Below are 6,000 nucleotides of genomic sequence, written 5' to 3' on the forward strand. Positions count from 1 at the left end.
TTGGTACAGATCCCTATTCCTTTTACTCTCTTCGATATTAAAAGGGCAAAATGTAAAATTTGTGGATGTCATACAATAACTGATTATTTGTTTAGCTAAAATAAGTTACACTTACAAAACGGAGGTGGTAGCTTCTGTTTAACTTCATCTTCCCATCAGTGTAGGAGGACAGGATTGTGCTGCCTCATGTCACTGCAATGGTAATGGAACTATTACCCCAGGAATGATATGCCATTGCACAGTAGACAGCCTTGCCTAAATTATTTCAGGCTTCAGCCATATTCAGGGGTACATTATAGCCCTCCTGCAGGAGCCTCTGGCTCTACTACTTATGGAGGATGTCCAAAAAAAAGTTGTACTCCTCCGGTCTCTAAAAGGAGCATATCCCCTCTTTGACCAGTCATGATGTCTCACCTTCAAGAATCAGGAAAAACTGGCAGGCAGAGTATAGGTTCATAGGTTCATACTAGGCTATCTGCCCTGGGGCAATTATAAGCCTAGCCCGATTCTGTATGGCTTATGCCACCCCTTGATTTGAGTATACTGTGCCCTTTTTAAGGTTTAGTTTACTGTGCCTCTGTCTAATAGTGACACGGGAGTAATCCCTGGGACAAACCTACGATCCCCCATCCACTTATCAAGATTCTTCTTGAAGAGATTCAGTGAGGTGCTCTGCCTCACATGAACTGGAATTCTATTCCAGAGCGAAGGGAGCCTCTGGGTTATGAACCTGTCCCTCCAGCAAGTTCTATTTATTTCTGTGCTGAGGTTCAAGTCCCTCGAGCGTGTGGCTCTAAGGGATTTAGATTTACTGAGGTGGAGCATGTCCATTAATTCTGGATTTGACATAGCTTTGTATGTCAGGCATAGATCGCCTCGAAGTAGGCAGTATGCAACTGAGTAGAGCTGGACTTTTTAACCGAGCAGCATATGGCATCTGTTTGAGACCCTTGATCCTCTTGGTGAGATACTTTTGGGGTCTTTCCAATTGCTGCAGGTGTCGGGTAAGGTACATCCCAAAAGGGGCATTGTATTCTATGATGGGCCTGATGAGGGATGAATAAAGGGACATGATTACCTCTCTTGATCTAGATGTGAAACCCTTCGTGATGAGGTGGGCTATGTAGAAGGTCTTTCTAACCACTTTGGCAATGTGGTTTTCAAAGGAGAGATTGCTATCAACTTGGGTCCCCAGGTCCCTAATAACTTTTTCTGTACTTAATGGGTTTCCGCCTATGTGGTAATTTGTGGGCACATTGTTTTTGCCAAAGGGTATGACTATACATTTTTTGGCATTTAGCTTTAAACCATGGTGCTGGCACCAGTTATCTGTCTCTGTGAGACCTTTTTGAAGGATGTTTGTATCAGCTGGAGAGCTGATTATGGCGCCCAGTTTGCAGTCGTCTGCGAACTTGGTGAGCCATAGTCCTCCCATGTTTGCCTGTACCTCGGAAAAGTATATACCGAACAAGAGTGGTCCCAGGACAGAACCCTGTGGGATGCCACTTGTGACCGGTTTCGAGTCTGACATGGCTCCAGCAACTCTCACTCTGTGGGTTCTGTCTTTGAGCCAGTTTGCGACCCATCTTGTGACATAGAGGTTTATATTTAAGCTGGATAGCTTATCTATGATGCCCGAGTGGGGTATTGTGTCAAATGCCTTTGCAAGGTCCAGATAGGCTGCGTGGACTACCTTCCCTTCATCTATGGCTTTGGTGACTGTTTCAAAGAAGTCAACCAGGTTCAAAAGGCAGGATCTGCCCTTGACAAAGCCAAACTGGGTAGGATCTAGTGTCTGTAGGTCCCCAATGTCTTTGTTTATGAGCTCCATGATGATCCTCTCCATAGCCTTGCAGACTAAGCTAGTCAGGCTTATGGGGCGATAGTTTCCAGGGTCCGTAGAGGCTCCACCTTTGTGGAGTGGGACCACTGTTGCTGTACGCCATTCTGTGGGCACATATCCTGTAGTGAGGCTGAGATTGTATAGCTGTTTTATTTGAGGGATTAGTTCCTCTTGTAGTTCATGTAGGATGCAACCTGGGACGCCATCTGGTCCCATGGAAGCAGTGCTTTTTGCTTTGGAGAGGGCAGCCTTCACCTGAGCATCTGAGATGTTTGGGAGGCAGCCCTCTGCTGGGATAGATACTTGCTCTTTTGAGGGGGAGGGGGGGGAGTTTGCACTGAACCTGTCTGCCAGGATATTGGCGATGTCTGTGGGTTCAGTGTATTTTTTGTCATTTAAAATCAACTCAGAACAAGTCTGGGAGTTGCATCCCAGGTTTCTAACATAACTGAAAAAAGCCTTATGATTGTCTTTGGTGTCCTGTGCAATTTTTCTCTCGAAGCTGGCCTTGGAGGATTTTATGAGGGATCATAACTTTTTGCTAGTACTGATCAGAGATGCCTTCCCTATTAGGGGTTTTGCTCTATCATGTAGTAGCTTCCTCCTTCTGTTGTACAGTTTATTTATGGCAGGGGTCCACCAGACTGGATGCCTGCCTTTGGATGATTGGGTCTTGGTTTTGTTTGGGATAGCATGATCCATGCATTCCTGGAGATGTCCGTAGAATGCATTTATATAGGACTCTGCAGTTTGGGCTGTAGTTTCCACTGGCCCTGGGGCCTTGAAGGATTCCACTTCGGTTTTGAGAAGTGAGAAGTTCACTTTTGAGAAGTTTTTCACTGTGGTTTTCTGGACTGGGGGTGGGGTCGGGATGTGGACATCCAGTGAAATTAATTTATGGTCTGATCTTACCAATGAGGGATATACTTCTGGTGTGGAGCATAGAGTCCCCATGTTGGTAATGATCAGGTCTAGTATGTTGTCCCCTCTTGTGGGAGTGGTGAGTAGTTGTTCCATAGCATTTGAGTTTATAATTTCCAGGAATCTTTGGGCTAAGGTGCTGGGGCTTGAGTAGTGCTCCCAGTCAATGTTTGGGTAGTTGAAGTCACCCAATATAATGGTGTTCGGAGAGATCTTCATGTTCTCCAATGTTTTCAGGAAGGCCGAATGGGATTCCTGACTTTGAGAGGGTGGTCTGTCGGATGCTATAAACTGAAAAGCAGTCTTGCCCACTGTTAGTTGCACATGGATGGTCTCCGATACTTCGTGCAATGCCACTAACCTGGAGGTGTGGATATCCTTGATAAATATGGAAACTCCCCCTCCTTTTGTGGTTCGGTCCGGGTTCTGGGGCCGAAAAGCATGATACGAGGTATAGCCTGGTAGAGCTGGGGTGCTCTCTGGAGCCTTGAACCAGGTTTCTGTCACTGCACAGATATCGATGTTCTCCATACTGAGGAGAGCTTCGAGTGCGTGCATCTTGAGGTTAAGACTTCTGGCGTTTAGCAGCATTACCCTTAGTTTCTTGTTCCTTGTGCTGTCTATGGGGGTGGGTTTGACTTTTGAGCCTTGCCTAAAAAAGGCACTATGGGGGTGGCAAGCGCCTTTGCCAATATCCGAAAGCCCAGTGGTGACAGGTGCAAGCCGTCCCTAGCGAAGCAACGTGGCTTGTCGAGCATGTCATCCCAGGCTGACAGACACTGGATCCCCTTTGAATGACACCAACATTTTAGCCAATTGTTAAAATCGATCATTTTTGTCTTTGTACTGTGGCATCATTCTAGGTGAGGGTAAGATGCTTCTCAAGGTCAGGGTCATACCAGCCTGGGCTACATGATCAGAGAGCTCCTCTATGTCTATTTTCATGTAGTCCAGGGAGGTACGTCTCAGGTCATTCACACCAGCATGTACAATGACTGAGTCATATTTGTATTTGCTTTGGAGTGACCTGAGTGCTTGCGTTATGTGGTGGATCCTAGCACCTGACAGGCAGCTCACCGTGACCTTCTCTTTATTCAGCCTGGTGAGCGGGACGTCAGTGTGTCTGACAATAGAGTCACCTATAACAAGAGTATCAGGTGTGTTATTCAGCCTTAAGGGCTGTGGCTGCTTGGCACACTGACTTTGTGGGTTATGTGTCGTGTGTGTTTTGTTTTGAAGTAGCGTTTGCTTGGATGTCTGCTTTGGAGGTCTCTGTTGCTTAGGTAGATTTTTATTTAGAGCCTCTGAGTATGTTTTTGTGTATTTATGTGTTTGGTTCGCTGATGTGGTGGGACTATGTGATACTGGAATTGTGTTGTGTGAGGTTACCTTCTCCTCCTGACTGGTTACACCAGTTTTGAGATGAGAGAGCTCAGCCTCCAGTTTGGCTAAATAGTTGCATCTCTCACATATATTTGAACCTGTTTGGAGGAGGAGAGGGTTGTCAGTGTACATGAGACAGTTGTAACATTGACTCAAAATTCCCAGATTCACCAGCTGGACTGGAGAGGAAACCATTGACTGACCTTTGGACATGCTAGAGTAACAGGAAAACTGAATTTAAGATGGACCAATAGAGGACAGGGTAATCGTAGAGAGTATAAGAGTAAGTAGTGCTTATGGTTTAATAGTGCTAACTTGTAGGATTACTTAATTGGACCAGTGAAGGGCCTTAGAATGAGAATATGGTGTTTAAATTGAGAGATAGAGCAGTTCTAAGGGAAAAAGTGAAGAGCAGACTTTGTGGAGCCAGGAATAGTTTAAACCCAATTAGGCGGCGCTGCCCGTTGTTGCGCTATGCTCAAAAACATGCAAAACCGCGCAAAAGAGGGTTTTAAGAGAGGAAGATGAAGGAGTTTTGGAATTGACCCAAAATGGCCAATAAAACTACAGTTTCAAGTCAGTAACCACTCCCACAGGGGCAGGCAGGCTACTCAATGTTTTTCACTGCCACTGATCAACAGAGAGACTTTCCTTTAGCCCAAGCAAAAAATGGTCTCACAGAAACTTACAAACAGTTCAAGAACAGCAAGCCTGTAACTGAACTTTTTTAAATCTCAGAAAAGTGGGAAAAAAGCAAGATTTTTTTTGTTTTTTTGTTTTTTTCAGAGATAGCAGAAGTTAACAAGTATCAACAAGTTATAACAGTGCAGTAAATGACCCCACACAAGAGTGCTAGGCCAAAGACAGATAAAATGCAAGTTTTGAGAAAAAAACGATTTTAAAAATAAGTGCAAACAGGATATTCAGTAAACAGCTCTAGGTTGTGCTCTAAATACAGTTACTAATGCAGAAATTAAATTTAACAAGCCAGAAAATGCTCAAAATAGGCAGCTATGCAGAAAAACTTAGCAAATAAACAGAGGAAAAATATTTAAAGTCTCAAAAGTGGCTCCTTTCTTCTCTCAGCATTTTCTCCTCTTGGTGGGTGCTTCACCAACAGCCAACAAGCCTGAAAAGACGCCAAAACCACGAGGCAACCAGGTTTTAAGAGAGGAAGATGAAGGAGTTTTGGAATTGACCCAAAATGGCCAATAAAACTACAGTTTCAAGTCAGTAACCACTCCCACAGGGGCAGGCAGGCTGCTCAATGTTTTTCACTGCCACTGATTGGTGTCTAAAACAGTTCCTACCTATCCTGCCTATAGCACAACAACAGGCATTAATGGACATCTCATTTGTACAACTGTAAGCTCAGAAAATATAAGTACAATATTATTAAGGTTCCAGTTACACTTTAAAATATGAAACATGGCAGTCTTTCCTCCCTCTGTATGCAGCTGAGAATAACTTCATCCACAGTTGGTTAAATATGGTATGACAATTCCCTTACCCTTAGAATCACAGACTGCCTGCATGTGCATAGTGTTGCCTGCAGGGATCCAGGAATGTGCACAACACTGACAAGAAATCTTCATAATGTTTACCAGGCATGATTATTGTACAAACTGAGTGATTCAGAAAAGTAATGAGATGAGCTCTAATTAGCTTACTCATTATTCCCAGTCAGTTGAATCTACACAACAACAGGTAGAGAGCCTCATCATGTCAAAGAAGAAGCACAGATATCTGTCTAGGGTGGTTGTATTTCCAGAACAATTATGCCAAAGCCAGCTCCCTTCCCCAGCTCCGCAGATGAAAACTGTGTCCCGTCTTTTGCACATTTTTAGTTGGTT

Source organism: Protopterus annectens, chromosome 7.part0, assembly GCF_019279795.1.
Source record: "Protopterus annectens isolate FY-2018-M chromosome 7.part0, PAN1.0, whole genome shotgun sequence".
Classification (NCBI taxonomy): Eukaryota; Metazoa; Chordata; order Ceratodontiformes; family Protopteridae; genus Protopterus; species Protopterus annectens.